At 42.2% G+C, this 17,999-nt stretch overlaps 1 pseudogene; it reads right to left on the bottom strand.

Annotated features, from left to right (window-relative positions):
• Positions 1 to 301: 301 nt before the first annotated feature.
• Positions 302 to 4,255, bottom strand: LOC143410618 (semaphorin-4C-like; annotated as a pseudogene).
• Between the last annotated feature and the right edge of the window lie 13,744 nt (positions 4,256 to 17,999).

Genomic DNA, 17,999 nt, shown 5'->3' with positions numbered 1-17,999 from the left:
GAATTAGAAAATACATAAACAAAGAAACAAAATGGAGTCAGGTGACAACAGTGTTCTGAGGAGAGCAAGATGAGAGGTGTGTCAGAGCAACCTGGAAGGGAAGGGCCCTGTTTTGGACAGGGCAAGTTTTCTTTCTCAACATCAGCACAACTGAACTTCTGAGCCAGAACAGTCCTTAGGGTGGGAGCTGACCTGGGCATGAAATGCCGTAGACAACACCTGCCATTTTAACAACCCAAAGTGTCTCTAAACAAAATCATAGGCCCTTAGGCCCGATCCTGAGGGCCCTAGAAAGAGGTGTTCAAAAAGGCAGGGGCTGGCCTGGGATGTCAGGAGGTGCAGATAGGGACCCAACTCCAAGCTGGTCCCAGCGTGTCCAGGCGCAATCTAGAGGGGACCATCCAATTACTAGTATCCAACAGGATCTCAAAATTACTCTTCTGTTTCTGAGCTGGAAAGGGGACTGATGTGTTCTTTGAGCAACTCAAGCGGGTACAACAGGGTCCTCTCTGCTGCCTTGATATCTTTTTCCAGATTTTCCTGAAGCCGCTGGCAAAGCGACCAAACCAGAAGAACCAGTAACACCAGGCACAGAGCCCCCAGGGCAACCACAGCCAGCCACATAAGCCATAGGTATTCCATGGGGGCCTGAACCTCCAGGTCACTGAGGGGCCCACTATCACAGCCACAAGATACCCCTGAACAGCCAGCCATGTCCCCTACTCCTCTGAAAAGCAGTTGTAGGCCCCAGCATGGTGATATTGGCCAGCCATCACCACCAGGGCTTGGAGACGGGCATCATAGTGGATGGAGCCTGGCTCGTCTGCAGGTAGGTCCTGGCCCTCAAAGATCCAGCGGGCATAGGCCAACTTGGAGGAGAGGGACAGGGCAGTACCAAGTCTGTGCCCACTACCATTGTGATGTTTTTCAGCATTCACCTGACTGTAGCAACAGAGAGAGAAGGTAGCAGAGTCAGTGCAAGAGACCAAGGGCCAGGGAGGTGTGATGTGGAAAATCCACCTAAGGACCACAGCCCATCTGGAGTGGAGGGGAACACAAAAAGCTCACCTTTCTTAGTGCCATGAAGGTCACAAAAGCCTATGGTATCTGAGATCCCCATGTTCTGAACAAGTAGAAATCTGGCAGAGGAAAGGGGTATCAGAAGCGTGGTTCCAACCACCATATCCACACACCTTCCTGATCTCAGCCCTTGCAGAACCCAGCTCACCCAGAGTAGCTGGCCACAGACAAACAGTGACTAGTGTTGATGCTCCAGTCAGAGTAAGAGTCCCGCACAAGGACACACTCTGCACAGATGTGGTACTTCACAGAATCTGCCAGGGGCAGCTGGTCCAACTGAGAGCGGGAGCCAGCAAAGAGCAGCTTCTGTGGGAGAAGAGGAGTGAGAGGGTTGGTAGGGCCACATGCATCCCAGGGCTGCTCAGACCCCAAGGAGCACAAGCAGGAGAGGTGCCCACATGAAGAAGAGGCAGAAGACAACAATGCAAAGGAAGGTGCAAGTCTCAAGAAAACAGGGAGGCTATACACACAGAAGGCATGAAACATTTTTCTCCAGTGCCCTTGGCTCTCACAATAGCACCGGCACAGCATAAGGTGTTCTCTCTTTGAATGGTAACTGCCAATCTGAGTGTTTACACAACCCCCTATTCTTTCTGCTATTACTCCATGTGCTGGGAAACAATTGTAAGTGATAATAGCTGCAAAAGGCAAACAAATCATCATCCAGAGGATGCTGCAAATGTGTATGAGGGTTAAGGAAAAAGACAACACTTCAGGGGACATGGTGGGGAATCAGCGGGTCAGGCCCAGAGCACCACTGGGGACTAGGCAGAAACCAAAGCTGGGAGGGCACCATAAACATGTCAAAGCTGGGGAAGTCTGGCAAGTATGGAGAGGATAAGAGAGGAGGCTGTAAGCAGAGTCCTGGACCCACATAGAGGTGTCTAAAAAAAAAACATGAGTTTTCTCCAGGACTAATTCTGGGAATGCAGCCCTGCAGGGACCAGGGAATACATAATGCTTCTGTGGAGTGCCAATCCTGTCAGCACACACCCTGACTTCCCAGGCTTGCCCTGAGCTGACTTAAGTGTGCTGAACTGGCCAATCATGCCAACCTGATTTGGGGATGGTGGAGTGGGTGCAATGGCAGTGCATGGAGTCTAATTAGCTACCTTGCTTGGTGACAGCACAAGGCTTTCCACAGTTTCCTTATCAAACACTCGCAGTTCCTCAATCAGGTGGACCCCAGGCCTTAGGATCACAGCCTTGAGCAACCAGCCATCTCCTGGAAAAGTCTGGAGAAGGGAGTGTCAATGACAGGGAATGAGGCTCTTGGGTGTCTCCCAGCCGCAGACACACCCAAGAGCTTACCTACCTGTGCCAAAGAACAGCAGTGTATAGGTGGCATTGTCAAATCCTGTAAATTGGTCAGCCACCAGGTGGGTGAAGTTGGTGTTTTCATGAGCAGGGGCTGGCCCCATGAAGGCTCTACCTGCTCGTCCATCAGTGGGTGCTTCTTGATGAAGAAGAGGGTTCTGTCAGCCAGCTCCAGAGAACTGGTGTGACCATGGTGATGGTGACATTTGTTGATGCACTTGTGGGGGTAGGGGTATGGACAGGGGAGCTATCAGCTGGTGGGAGGCCACTGGAACTGACAGGGAACACTTCCTGCCCAAAGGACTCACTGAACCAGGCTGGGGGCTGGGTACTGGGTCAGTGTATTGACCCCACTTCTGCACTTCCTCAAACAACCCAGGGTTGGTTTCTGCCTAGTCCCCAGTGGTGCTCTGGGCCTGACCTGCTGATTCCCTACCATGTCCCCCTCTTTGTAGGGACCTTGGAACACCCACTGGATCTCTTCCAACTGGTACTCACAGACTGAGGAAAGGTCCACATTACCCCTCTTGCAATGAGAGAGGGATCTCAAGGGTCAGGTCTGATGCCCACCTTAACATCTCACCCCAGCTCCAGAGACTGCAGGAATGTAGGGATCAGCAGAAAATGCTCATGGGCACAAGAATATACCAGCAGGCAGATCTAAGGTGCCACCAGGCAGGGCCTTGCCTTCTTTCCCCAGGGGCCTTTAAAAGGGGCAAGTACTCAGTGTTCCAGACACTGACCACTTGGATGTCCCTATATGACAGCATGGTTCAGGCTCTCCCACCCACATATTGTCCTTGACCTGAAGACCTGCTCATCCCCACCCCAGCATTCCTGGCCAACTCACCATCACATATGAAATACACCAAAGAAGGTGGTCTTGTGCCAGGAGGCACCCTGCAGGGTGTGCACAGCCTGCAGCTGGTTGAAATAGAGCTGCTGGTTGGGCACTGAGCACCCCAGCCGTGACTTCAGGAATGTGGTCCACTTCTTCTGCAGTGTGCATGCACCGGCTATGTCACTCTGGCAGATATCAAGGGGATGCAGTGGGTCAGCCGCTGCCCAGCCCACAGGGTTCCCAGGGCTCATGCTGGGGGCTCAATACCTTTTAGACATGGGCAACTTGGGCCAGCAGCTGCTTGGTACAGCAGCCGTATTCCACCACCCTCTCACTGAAGAAGTACACCTTGTCGTCATCCCCTGTGATGCTCCCCACACTCTCAGGGACATAGGCAGAGGCAATGAAGTGGGGCCCTGCAGCAAGGCAAGGAGGTTCAGTCATGAGGTGACAAGGACCTCACAGGTTTCCCACCCTGGGCTTCCCCAGTCCTTCTCCCTGCTCACTGTTGAGCCATTAGGCCTCATACTCTGCCTTCATGGGGTGATAGGGCCCCATGTTCTGGAGGATGACAGGCTGGGTGCCCAGGAAGTTATTGAGGGTGGCTGAGTACAACTCACCATCTGTGGGAAATGGAAGGATAGTCAGGCCATAAACAAGGTGTAGACACCCCAGAGTGTGTCAAGTTCCAAGGGACTCACTCAAAACAGGCACATCCACTCACCTACAAGAAGGCCAGTGTGGCCCTTAGCTGGGTTACAGGGAAAATTCCCCTTCCCATCATCAAAATCTTCATGCTCCAAAGTGAAGGTGAGCATGTTCTAGAGGCAGAGGGAGCCAGTCAGAAGGATGAGCATGAGGGCAGGACCCCATACTGGAGGCCAGGGTGGCAGGCAGCCAGGGTGGGGCAGCACTCACAATGTAGGTGCACTTGGGCTGAAAGGTGTAGGTACCACAGACATACAGATGGGAGGTGTTGTAAGGCTGCAGGAAGCAGAAGCAGTTGAAACACTCCATCTTGGGGATAAAGGGATCAGTCAGTGAGACCCCTAGGTGAGGGCCACTAGTGCCGAGGCTAAAGAGAGGTCTGCCCTCAAATGACAGTACTCCAGGGAACAGTGCCCTGTGAGGCTCAGGAGGCCAGCAGTGCCTGAGCATCCTCATGGTTGCTCTTCCCTTTCTCAGTACACTCGATCTTCTTCTCAGCTGGTGCCTCCCAGAAGATCTAGTGGACAAGGAATATGGTAATGTCATAAGTAGATGCAGAGAAGGATGATACCCTGTGGGAAATCTTGATCCTCATCCTCCGGAAGCTTCTTTCAGTAGAGGACAGAAGCCCCTAGCCACCAGCAAGGAGCCATAGCACTTGTCTTCCAAGTCACTCAGGAGGCTGAGGCAGAAGTATTACAAATTGAAGGCCAGCCCTTGCAACGTAGTAAGAACTTGTATGTAAATAAAGTTTGAAAAGGGACTGGGAATGCAGCTCATAGAGTGTCCCTGTGTTTAAGCTCAAGTACATGGGTATGTTTGGGGGGAGTCCCATAGTACTTCATCATGGCATAATCCAGTAAGTGCCATAGAAGGGAAGAGAGAGCTTGCTGATCCTGATGGAGGTTGGGAAGGCATGGGGGCACACTATTTGATGAGATACCATGTGGTTTAATTGGGTCAAATGGTGGTTGCATTCCAAGCTTTCTGAGGAATCTCCATATTGCTTTCCAGAGTGGCTGTACCCATCCAAATTGATTTATTCTAAGCAAGTGTCTTCCCATGTCTTTTAAGTTTAGAGGCAAGGAGTTCTTTTTCCAAGAATGTCATGCCACTTTTTAAATTATTGTTGAAACTCCAAATATGTGTAGCTTTTCATCCACCCTTCCCACACATAAGTAAATGAATATCACAGTATCTCACTGGATCTCCAGTGCCCATATGTGTTTGCAGCTGATAGCAGGGTTGAAGTTTTGTGGCAGAGATCAGACAGCACAGGCTCAGAATGTTCCTCTCCTCCTTATTTCCCATCCTTTTATCATTGGAGATGGAGCCCAGCAGACTGCTTGAATCCTTAGGTAGTGTGACCCTAGAATATTGGTGGCATTATTTGTACTCTCCATTAGGCACCAATAGCAAAAAAGCAAATTGGGAGCACACTTATAGCATCTGCAGTAAGTATGAAGTTTGTGTGCATCTGTTGGGCTGCAGTGATGAGATGAATCCTCTTTGTTAATATGTGACTTGCAACTTGAAGCCTCCCCAGTCTCTGAATTATAAAGCAGGTTGCTCTGTGGGCAGCCTTTCAGCCAGAGAACACATGGAACAGAGCAAGGGATAATCCTGGGAATGCAAAGAGCACACTGGAATTTTTTTTTCCTTTCCCTTTTGGTGGTGACTTTAGGTAACGGCTTCGTCAAAACCTGGCTGATTCCATAAAGCCTTGAAAGTAAGGGCTGCTAGAAATGAGAGCACACTGAAGTATGTCAGCAAAAGAAGAACAAGGGGCTGCTCTTGTAACATGCACTCTAGTACCTTGACCCCTCTCCTAAAAACTATAGTTCCGAGTCAGGCGTGGTTGTGCATACCTGTAATCCTAGTGGCTCTAAAGGCTGAGGCAGGAGGATTGCAAGTTCAAAGCCAGCCTCAGCAAAAGCAAGACCCTAAGCAACTCAGTGAGACCCTGTTGCTAAATAAAATATGAAAAAGTGCTGGGGATGTGGGTCAATGGTTAAGTGTCCCTGGGTTCAATCCCCTGTAAAGGGGGGATTTTTTTGTATGCTAATTATATAGAATAGTGGGTTTTGTTGTGGTATATTTGAAACTGCATATACCATAACTGTAGCATAGACAAATGTGTCAGAGGGAGAGTTGAAGGGGTGCAAGGGGAGGGTACCCTGAATGAAATATATCAATCAGAATATCATGAATCCTATAAAGAAAGAAACTTTCAAGCCTGCCACAGAACTAAGACTCTGTCTAACACCAACAGATGGAGCTGGGGGTGGGGGGCTTGTGTCATGTCCCTTTGGCTTGGAAACAAATATTTGTAAACACTTTTTCAGAACCTAACATAAATTGAGACTGAAATAGAAGACAGAAACTTATTATACTTGATCATGACCTGTTGGCATATTACTTAAGATTTATTGATTCCCTTCTTCTATAATTCCATAGTCATAAAGAGAATTGGAATCATTTTGTTAAAAGCTAGAACACTAGCTAGTGCTTGTCCTGGAGAAAATGTACCAGAAGTTTGTGCCTCAAAGAAGTGGAGTGGAGTTACAGCTACAAACCTGTTTTCTCTGATATCCATTTCTAGGAAATTGTTTTCACAATATCTGAGCATCTCTTATTTAATTGGTAAAATGAATTTCTGAGCAGAATTGTACTCTGGTCTGATAAGCCAGAAAATCCCCTCTTATTCACCCCTCACAAACACTCTGCTTAGCATTTTTACAAGGATTCTCCCCTCTTCAAAGATGAAGAATGATTGTTGTTTTTATTTTATCAATCCACATATTTAAACAAGTTTTTTTCTGTTTTGTTTTATACCTGAAATTGAACCCAAGGGTAGTTAACCACTGTGTTATATCCCCATCCCTTTTTCTATTTTATTTAGAGACAGGATCTCACTAAGTTCCTGAGGCTGGCTTTGAACTTGCAATCCACTTACCTCAGCCTTCAGAGCTGCTGAGATTACAGGGGTGCACCACTGCACCCAGCTAAATGTAATTTTTTAATTCCACTTCTACACATGGGTGTATAAAGTCAATGTGACCTCAACTTATGTAACCTGCAGATTAGCCACTGATAAACACAAACAAGATTGGTGACTTTTTTAGCAAATGGTTAGACATGTCATCACTTTTCACAGTTTGTCCATGATTAGCATATACAGTTTCAGCAAGAATCTTGCAGTTTCTGATGTAAGTTCTTGCCATAAATTTTTATTGGGGGGGGCAGGGATAGGAGCTAGGATTTTCACACTAAAGCCTGCTGTCCGTTGTGTGGATAATCCTCAGTTTTTTTCTTTGCATTTGACCGTGCAGATGACATAAAAACATTTTGTGAATTGGAAAGTATGATCACATTCCCCCTCAGGTTTCATTGAGGCACAGATCCCTACTGAATCTAGTTTATGGCTGCACATTTTTGGGGAGGTGAAGTACTTTTGCTCTGAAGGATGCTGCAGCCACTTTTCAAGTGGGAAAAAAGTTATCTCTAATACATGTGAAATTTTTCACTACCTAAGAGGAAGGGAGTTGGAAAACAGTTTTTTTCTTTTTCTTTTTTTTTCCTTTTTCTTTTTTTCTTTCTTTCTTTTTTTTTTGTACCTGGGATTAAACTCAGTGGCACTCAACTACTGAGCCACATCCCAGCCCCGTCCCTTTTTTATTTTATTTAGAGACAGGTTTTCCCTGACTTGCTTAGGGCCTTGCTAAGTTATTGAGGCTGGCTTTGAACTTGCCAACTTCCTGCCTCAGCCTCCTGAGCTGCTGGGATTACAGGCATGCCCAGCTAGGAAGCAGTTTTAAGTCACAGAGTCATTTGATGTGCATATTTGTGTGAGTTAGAGTCTTACTAGAGACATTTTTTAAAATAGTTTTTAAGTTAGAGATGAACTCAATATCATTATCTGGTTATGTATTTTTTATGAGGTGCTGAGGATTGAACCCCAGTGCCTCACTTGTGCTAGGCAAGCACTCTACCACTGAGCCACAATGCCAGAACACAAATTAATTTATTAAAGCTCAGATTTTCCTCCTGTCAAGTGGAGTATTATCAACATACTTCACAGGGTTGCAAAGAGGAGTTAGAAAAAGTGCTTAGAAGAATATATTCTCTATAATCCTAGATATTGTGATTAATGTATCATGCACAATTTCAAGTAGCTTACATCATAAGACACAGCTAAAAAGGGTGAAATGAATATCCCCCAGTGGTAGAAAGTGGTAGAAAAAACAATTTGACACATTCTGGAGTCCTGATACATTTTTACTCTGGAGTCCTGTACATTCTTACTCAGATCGTGAATGGGTTTCTGTGTGCCCCTCCTATGGTCCATGATGGTTTTGCTAGGTTTGTATATAGTAGGAGTAAAGGTAGAGCAGCAGATGATACAGCCTCAGGGCCAGACTGTATTTATTCACATTATCTGGGAAAAGACCTGAGGTTCCTGGGGGAGGAAACAAACAGTAGCTGATAAAGTTTGGTGGTACTAAGCATGATTCCAGAGAAAGCAATGCTCGCCAGCTAGCTGGTGACAGATTCCTTTTTGCTCTTCCTTTAAGCTAAGAGATGAGCAGAGGTTGATGGGCAGGGAGTGGGGGTGAGTTTGATTCTTCCTCACGGCTTTATCTTTGTGAAATAGGTTAGGAAGATTGTTATTTGGACCTTCAGGATATTTCTGTACCCCATAATGAGTGAGTCTGTGCTAGACAGATTGCACTCCATAAATAGAGATGGCCCCCACCTTACGGTGGGTTGACTTAAAATATTTCAACTTTACAGTGATGTGAGAGCAGATCATGGCAACCACTCTGTTTTTTTCACTTTGAGTTCAATATTCAGTGAATTCCATGAGCCTTACAACACTGTGTTATAAATTGAGCTCTGTGCTACGCATAGGGGTGCAGGCCTGCACCTGTAATCCCAGCAGTTTAGGAGGCTGAAGCAGGAATATCACAAGTTCGAGTCCAGCTTTACCAATTTGGCGAGGCCCTAAGCAACTCAGTGTAACTCTGTCTCTAAATAAAATACAAAATAGGGATGAGATGTGCCTCAGTGGTTGAGCGCCCCTGAGTTCAATCTCCAGTACCCCCTTGCAACAAAAAGAGGTATGGCATCAGTGATTTTGCTCTGCAGTAGACTCACACCACTGGAGTTTGTTTAAGGCAAGCTAGCCTGAGATTTGATATTTGGTGGGTTAAGTGTATTGAATGCATTTTCAATACAATGTTTTTAACTTCCTGTGGGCATCCTTTTATTGTAGATTGAAGAGCACGAGTATTGGTTAGTGGGTTGAGGATTAGGGGACAACTTCTAAATGTTTATGTCATCTGTAGAAAAGCAAAGAATTGACATAAACCAGTCTGTGCTTTAGTCACATATTAAAATTCTTGATGTGCCATATGCTGATAAACATATAACAAATTATTGCTATAATGACTGATAACACTCAGTTTGGAACTGGGGAGACATGTTAGCATATGACTCTTTGGAGCCAGTTCAAGCTTATAAACTCACACAGCTAATTACTAACCCTTGTGTGATGGGTACTGTACTAAGTGGTTTAGGTATATTTGTTCATTTAAACATCACTGTAACTTTTTTTTTGGGGGGGTACCAAGGATTGAACCCTGGGGAACTTAACTACAGAGCCACGTCCCCAGCTCTATTTTTTATAACCACAGAGCCACTTCCCCAGCTCTTTTTTATATTTTATTTAAAGACAGGGTCTTGCTAAGTAAGTTGCTTAGGGCCTTGCTAAGTTGCTGAGCTGGTTTGAACTTGCAGTCTTCCTGCCTAAGCCTCCACAGCTGCTGGGATTACTGGTGTGTCACCATGCCTGGCATAGAACCTCTTTTGAAAGGAGAAAACTGAAGTTCATAGAGTTCAGGAAGCTAGCCCAAGGTTACATGAGCTGTTAGTGAGAGAATTTCCATGGAAACCCACACAGCCTGGCTTCAGGGTTCATGCTGTGGACTCAAAACTATACTGTCACCTCTCAGCAAAATTTCAACATTGCTAATCTGAAGTTTCCTTAAGTTAGAAAAAGTCACACAAGAGCACAGTCTAAATCAGAGCTAAACTTGACTAAAACCTCTTGCTCTGTCCCATTTGCAAGCAGGTGCAGCTGTAGGTGGGGGAAATAGGTTCCTTACTCCATTTGAGTGTCCAGAATTACCCCTCAAAAGCCACACATTTCTCCTGGCTGTGTCTTCTCTCCCACAGGCATCCCTCTTTCCGCAGACTGTTCCAAGCATACATCACTCTCTTCATACCCCTTCATACAGGAGTCTCCAAGGGCCTCCAAAAGCATATTTAAGCTTTACCCTATGGCTAATTTTCTCCCTGGAATCAGCCACTGTGGAATTCTGAGGAACCAAACACTTGCCTTTATCACATTGTTTACACTATATAAGCCATTTTATTTTATTTTATTCTTGTACCAGGGATTGAACCCAATGGTGTTTAACCACTGAGCTACGTCCCCAGCCCTTTTCTTGTATTTTATTTTGAGATAGGGATGCGCTGAGTTGCCTAAAGCCTCACTATATTGCTGATACTAGCCTCAAAGTTGACATCCTCCTCCCTCAGCCCCCTGAGCTGCTGGAATTACAGGTATGCACCACCACCCCTAGCACATTCCCAGCCCCCTCCATCACTCAGACACTCATACTCCACCCCAACTGTACACTTTTGAGTTATTTTTAAGCTACCCCTAGGGCCCTCTTCTTCATAGGAGTGCTCCTTTTGTCACCAAATAGTGTAGATCAGTGCCTTTAAAATGAAAATGTCTTAATTTGAAGATTATTTTTCCCTTTGGTCATTCTAGGCAAAGAAATGGTCCCTAATGGTGGACCGTCATAGTGGCCTGAAGCAAAGGGTAGAGCAATTGCACCTCTGAAGGGTGCACAGCTGCCTACGGATTCACCTGTGATAGTTTCTTACCCTGAAGTGTACAGGATAGACCAGGCACAGTGGTGCATGCCTGTTATCCCAGCATCTCAGGAGGCTGAAGCAGGAGGATCACAAGTTCAAAGCCAACCTCAGAAACTTAGTGAGGTGCCAAGCATCCCAGTGAGACCCTGTCTCTAAACAAAATACAAAATAGTGCTGAGGATGTGGTTCAGTGGTCAAGTGCCCCTGAGTTCAATCCCGGTTACCCTGGTCCCTCCAAAAAAAAAAAAAAAAAAAAAAAAAAAGAGCTGCTGGAAAGGGTTTGACATCTTTCTTACTCTGGGTAACGTGACTGTCGTGTCAGTATTTTAGCCTCACATCAGTGATGCCCAGGCAGCTTTATCTATTGATGGTCATCTTGCATGCCCCCAATTGTAGCCTGTCTTCTGTTTTTTGCATAACTCAGTCCTGCACCATCAATGCTGCTTGATGTTGATAGTGACCATAGAATAATAAGAAGGTTGGGCATGATCTAGGTGGGTACATGCACACTTGGTGGCTAAAAGTTTTCATGGCTCTGTGTGTATTCACAAAGGACCATGAAAGTGTCAAGAGCATTGATTTTGAGGTTACAAATTAAATCCGGTGGGTAGGAAAATTTGCACACATAGAAACTATTAATAATGAGGATTAAATGTCTCTCTCCCTGTGTGTGCATCTGGAAAGAGGAACCACTTTTCTGATGCAGTAAAAAATCCCTCACCTACCAATTTATAACACTTTAGCTTTGGCTAAATCTCCAATTTCTCTTATCCTTCTGTAAAATGGAATGATATCATAGGGATTTATGAGCATTAAATAATTTGATGACCTTAGAACAGTTGGTAGTTGATACGTATGTGTGTCCCCTGCATAGATAGTATTATTTTGGTGAATGTGGGTCGTGGTGATGGTGACATGAGCCTTGGAGACATTAAGCATCAACCCCAGCATTCTAATATTGAAAGGAATATTGTTTCTGGGTATTCTGGTTTATTTTTCACTCAGTACATACTATAATAACTATTTGGAAGACTATTGTGAGCATTCAAAAAAATATCCTGCTGGATAGATTTTGGTCATCTTTGAATCCCAATACAATTGGGAGCTGTTTCACAGTCATGGAACAGTATAGATATCACTTATCATTTTCCTTCTGATTATAAGTATCACCTAGGATATGTAATTTTTTTTCTGTATTGAGGGTGGAACCCAGGGCCTTGCATATGCTAGGCAAGTGCTCTGCCACTGAGATGCATCCCCAGCCTATTCTGATTCTCCTTCTTCTTATTATTATTATTTTGAGACAGGGTCTTCCCAAGTTGTTGAGGCTGGCCTGAAATGTGTCACCCTATTGCCTCAGCCTCCCAAGATGCTAAGATTATAGGTATGTGCCACTGTGACCAGCAAGAAACACAAGTTATTTTTTTTTTTGTACCAGGAAATGAACCCAGGGGGCATTTTATCCACTGATCCACATCTCCAGTTCTTTTATATATTTTATTTAGAGACAGGAAATTGCTAAATTGCTTAGGGTCTCACTAAGTTGATGAGGCTGGCTTCAAACTTTCAATCCTCCTCCCTCAGACTCCCAAACTGCTGGGAATACAGGTGTAAACCACTGTGCCTGTCAGAATATAGAAATGTCCATGGACGTTATCTTTCCATGAGAATTTTAAAGTTCCTCACTACTTGGCATACTATAGTTCTTGTTAATAGTGATTATCAATATTTTGTCTTATGCCAGTCATTCATGATAGAGTTGATTTGTCTGTGGGGAGAAACATGGCAATGTTTTGCTTGTCACAATTATGCAGAGGTGCTACTTCCATCAAGTGAGTAGATGACAGGGACACTGCTAAACCTCCTACAATGCACACGCCATGCCTCACAGCTGGGAAAGCCCAGAATATCAATAGTGCCAGGGCTGAAGCACTCTGCAGTAACTGAAAGCTCCTTGGAAGCAGCACTGTGTCCTACTCCTTGTCCTGAGCCCTGGCATGGATCCCTATCAGATCTACCTTGGGTCCTCAGGTACCTCCTGAGTTACATAGTCTACAAATATACTTAGCCCCTGGGTTTAGCATTTCTGCAGATTAACTTTGTGACTTCTAGATTTCAGGATTCATCCACAGCCATTTTTAATATTTTATTCAGGACAGGGTCTCACTGAATTGGTTTGGGCCTCGATAAGTTGCTGAGGCTGGCCTTGAACTCATGATCCTCCTGCCTCAGCCTCTTAGATGCTGGTATGACAGGTGTGTGCCACCATGCCCATCTCTCTTCTGTTTTTATTTTACATTTTTGATGACAGAGATTTAACACAGGGCCTTGGACATACACATATAGCATACACTATAAATATGATTTTATCCTCTTAAAAATATCAATCTCATAATATCACAGACATTAGGAAAAAACAGTATAAACACAGGTCAAAGCACTGTCCATGGACTGCCCTCGATCTCAAAACTGTTGATCCTCAGGCAAGTGAGTACAGAAAGTGAGAGTGTTCAGAAACTTGGGAAGCCATGGGCCAGTGCTTGGTGGTTTCTGTTCTCTGTAGGTATCTGTCTTCACCATATTTAAGAATATGAATTTCTTTTACAATGTATGACCTTTTAGTATTTAAACTTTGAATAATAGTTAAAATTGTTGGATAATTCAAAGACATATTTTTCCAACTTTTATCATGTAAATGTTAAAATGTACAGAGAAGCTGAGGGAGTTCTAGAGTGAACAATTATAGAACTACTAAAAATGTGGATTGGGTTGCCATGCTGCTGCTTGCAGGTCCAGCCAGTGTGGAAATAAAGCCTCTGTTTGGAAATGAACTTCTTCTTTAACAAGTCCTGCCCCTTATTTCATGTATTGTTTCTGCCTGCTGTTGTACCACTCAATCAGGACTAAGTAATTTCTACAGAGAACTTTAGGCACTGCTCCTTCACCCAGTAGCAATACATGGTTGTTTCAGAAGCGCAGAGAGCCCATATTTGGATCCCCAGTTTTTGTAGGTATTGACATTTAGGTGTCTTAAGTGCACATTTATATCTCTTTCCCAATCTTACCCTGTCACGTCCTACCCCCAGTCTTCTGCTTATTTTATGGTTTTCTCCTTTCATTCACTTTTTGGTTTATTCTGATCCAACTTCTTTCCTAAATTTATTAGAATTTTTGGTAATTTTTTTTTGTCTTTGTGTGTGTATGTGGAAGTGTATTTTGGGGATTTGTTTTTATTTATTTGTTTTATTTTGGTGGCAATAAAAAAAGATATCCAGAGACAATTACAATAATAGTAAAATAGAAACACTTACAAGTGCCAGATGCAAGACATAGTGAAGTATGCCTTACATCAGAGTGAATCTGCCATCCCCTATTTTTTTGTTTATACACTTCAGTGAAGGAAATAGAGATATGTTTGATGTCTTCCATTACATTTTTACCTTCCATAAAGTAAGATCATTATGGTATTAAAAGAATTTCTTATAAAATGCAGGACACACAAAAAAAGATTTCTCCTATTCATATTTAAAGCTTGAAAAACATTAAGTGTGCTATATAACAGAAAGAAAGTTTCAACAGGGTGTTTTTAACCATTTAAATTTTTTTCTTTCTATAATGTATATTGTGGGAAGGGACACTTCAACAATTGCTTTCTGGTCACACATAAAACAATTCTATCTGTCTTCTATGAGGGGAACTCTGTTGTATCAAAGGATTTCTTGCAACATTTATAAGGACCTTTCTTTCCTGAAGAACTCCTGCCAAGTATTTCCTGTGGGACAATAAAAATAGTTATCACTTGTTAGGTTTATTTGTTAAGAAACTAATTATGATGAAATGATGAAGATAGTTGTGTCTTAAGTGTAGTTTTAAATACATTTTTTTTTGGTAACAGGCATTGAACCCAGGGGCACTTAGGCACTGAACCACATATTCAGCTCATTTTTTACTTTTTATTTGGATACACAGTCCTTCTAAGTTGCTCAGAGCCTCAATAAGTTGCTGAACATGGCTTTGAAATTGCAATAGTCCTGCCTCACCCCAGAGTTATTGCAATTGAAGACATGAACCATTGTGACTGACTGAAATTAATTTTGATGAATCCTGGGGTCTTTTGGAGATCAGAAAGCTCATATATCTTGCCTAGTAAGTCTCTCCATGAACCCTGAGAAAATTCTCATACTTCTATCGGCATAATACTCTTTGTTTTAAGATAGCTTTAGAAAATAGAACATCAATGTTTATTCTTTTTTAAACAGAGAGAGAGAGAATTTTTTAATATTTATTTTTTTTTTATTTTTCAGCGGACATAACATCTTTATTTGTATGTGGTGCTGAGGATCGAACCCGGGCTGCATGCTTAAGCATGCTACCACTTGAGCCACATCTCCAGCCCTCAATGTTTATTCTTAAATTGCAGTTTTCACAAATGTACTGGGTGAAACAACACAAGTAAAATACCTAGTAATTTTCATATAGATCCTGAGTTATATTAAAATGCTATATCCACTTTCTCAATAATTAGAAAAAAATGGAGTAAGATGGAATATATTGGTTTTGTATTTTTTTAGAGAGAGGGTCTCACTGAGTTTCTTAGCACCTCGCTTTTGCTGAGGCTGGCTTTGAATTTGTGATCCTCCTGTCTCAGCCTCCCAAGCTGTTGGGATTACAGGTATGCATCACCATGCCCAGACAGAATAAACTGTTTTAAATGAGTTTTAAAACTTCATTTTTTTCTTATTAGTGTAAGCATGTGAATCAAAAAGAACAATAGTGACATGGGAATAACAAGTCTATTGTTGCATTAAACAAATTTTACATTTTAGCAAATTTTTCACTGTAGGCAAATTTCTTTAACTATTCCAAAAATTTTAGAATACAATGAATTTTGCTGATAGGTTATGAGCCAAGTTTCAGGGTCTTGGTGATATTATGTGTGTTTGCCTCCAATTCCTTTCTGGAAAATATCTGATAAGAATTTAACTTTTAACCAAATAGAAATATCTATACAAATGGCTCATTTATTTTTCTTGGTCCTATCCAATTTTTTTTCTTGAGGAATTTTAAAATTTTGAATATAAATCTTTATCTGATTATTTTAATAATGTTCTAAAATTTGATATGCTTTTCTCCTCACTCTTCTAATTTATCAGAAACTGTTTCGTACTGCTTATGGCTATTTTCCCCAGCTTGGTAAAATTTTATATATTTGTGGAGAATATTCACCACAGTGTAGTAAGTGGAATAACTTGATATTTTCATTTCTTTCAAGAATGTATTCTCACCAAACCCTAGAATATTCAGTGGAGAAGGGAATAAATTATTTATCACTACCCAATAAAAAGGGAGGGTATAAAAACTATAAGAATAAAAATTTACTTTTTAAGAAGGAATGGAATTTTTTTGGAGAGAGAAAAAGTAAAAAATTTTCTTAATGAATATAACAAATGAATGATTATTATTTAAAATAAAATCAGGTTATGTTTTTGAATAACATTTCAGAAGGCTCCTCAACTTATGCCATTTTCAGAAGACTCCTCAACTTATCCCATTTTGGAGGGTAATACTTTTAATTATGTAATTATACAATTTTACTATTCAGTATTTTGTATAAAACCAGTAATAATATACCATATTTTCAAATCAAGAATATGTATCAATCTACATATATATGCACAATTTACAGGCCATTGTAAAGCTATCTTCAAAATACTTTCAAGATAATCAACATTCAATCAGTTCTGTCAGCTTTAAAAGTATGATAAGAAACATTTAAAAAACAGTAACAAAAAAATCAAAATAATGATCAAAGACTGATTAACCATTTATTTTTTAAAACTAATAATCTGTTCATGATTGCAGATTAGATAAAAGTCTGCAAATTATTAATATAATACTGCATTACTCTTCTATGACAGTTCTTCCATGTCATAAGGAGGTAATTTCCTTCAGAGTATGGGCAAATTGTCCCATGTTTTAAACACACCCCATAGTAATTGCACGTAGAGATATTGTTCATTCAAATTAAGAAGAAATGGAAGAGCAGCAGTGAGCTTCACTAGAACATTTTAGTTGACAAGAACTATTCATTAATTGTTTTTTTTGTGTGTGTGGGGGGAAGTTTGGTAGCTTTTTAAATGCTATAAAAATAAGAAAAAGAAAAGAAGCAGGTGGTTTTTTCTAGAAAACACCAAGAGTGCACTGCTCATCTGTCATGGATGGAAATTCAATAAAAGCAAAGACTCAAGGTACTCTTGGCACAAGGCTTCCAGAAAATATATAGTCTGTGTTGCCTGAATGTCTGCTTCAAGCCCCCAAAGTAGACAATAGGACTTCATGGGAACACTGGGAATGCTTCTGAGACTAGTCTGCACAAAAGCTAAGTGGAAAACAACCCTTCGTAAGCAGTAGCAAGGTGAGTTTGGGGCAAATGGGGGAGTTGAAAGGCTGAAGCTTATAACTGGAAAATTCTACAGAAAATTAAAGCCACCACTCAGCACAGGCAAGGGTGCCTGTGAATGAAGCATGGCTTACCATCAACCCTCTCTATTGTTGAGAACAGTGTTCTAGTGTCTTTTATACACCATGAGTTTCTCTATGCTAGAGGAGCATACTTTTTAGACACTCAGCTCTGGGACTCTTTCTGATTGTTGATGATTTGAGTGAAGTGCACCTATGAATATTCATTTCTAATTTTAATCCTAGTGGAAGTGGTTTTGGTGTATATTTTAAGGTATTTCAGGCCCATAAGTTAGCAGAATCACTCTACCTGAAATTTACTCCTTCATTTTCTATAGAAGGAAGGTCTCCAACTGGACTCCAAGTTACAATCCTTGAAGATTTGTGTACTTTATGGTTTCCTGTTGGATGGAGTTTGCACTTATTTGTTGCAGAAGGAACTTTCCATGTGTCAGACCCAGAAATTTTCTGGTTCATACACATGTCCCCAGTAAGTTTAATCTTGTTGCTATAAAATTCTTTTGATGTAATAGCACTAGTCATCTGGGAATCTGAAGAAATGTGCCTTCAACAAATCCAAAGTGTCCTCTGACTAATTTAGTGAACTACTTACATACAGTGATTATGACAGTGATTTTAGCTGGAA

Source organism: Callospermophilus lateralis, chromosome 11, assembly GCF_048772815.1.
Source record: "Callospermophilus lateralis isolate mCalLat2 chromosome 11, mCalLat2.hap1, whole genome shotgun sequence".
Classification (NCBI taxonomy): domain Eukaryota; kingdom Metazoa; phylum Chordata; class Mammalia; order Rodentia; family Sciuridae; genus Callospermophilus; species Callospermophilus lateralis.
This window is presented reverse-complemented; position numbering and strand designations above follow the sequence as displayed.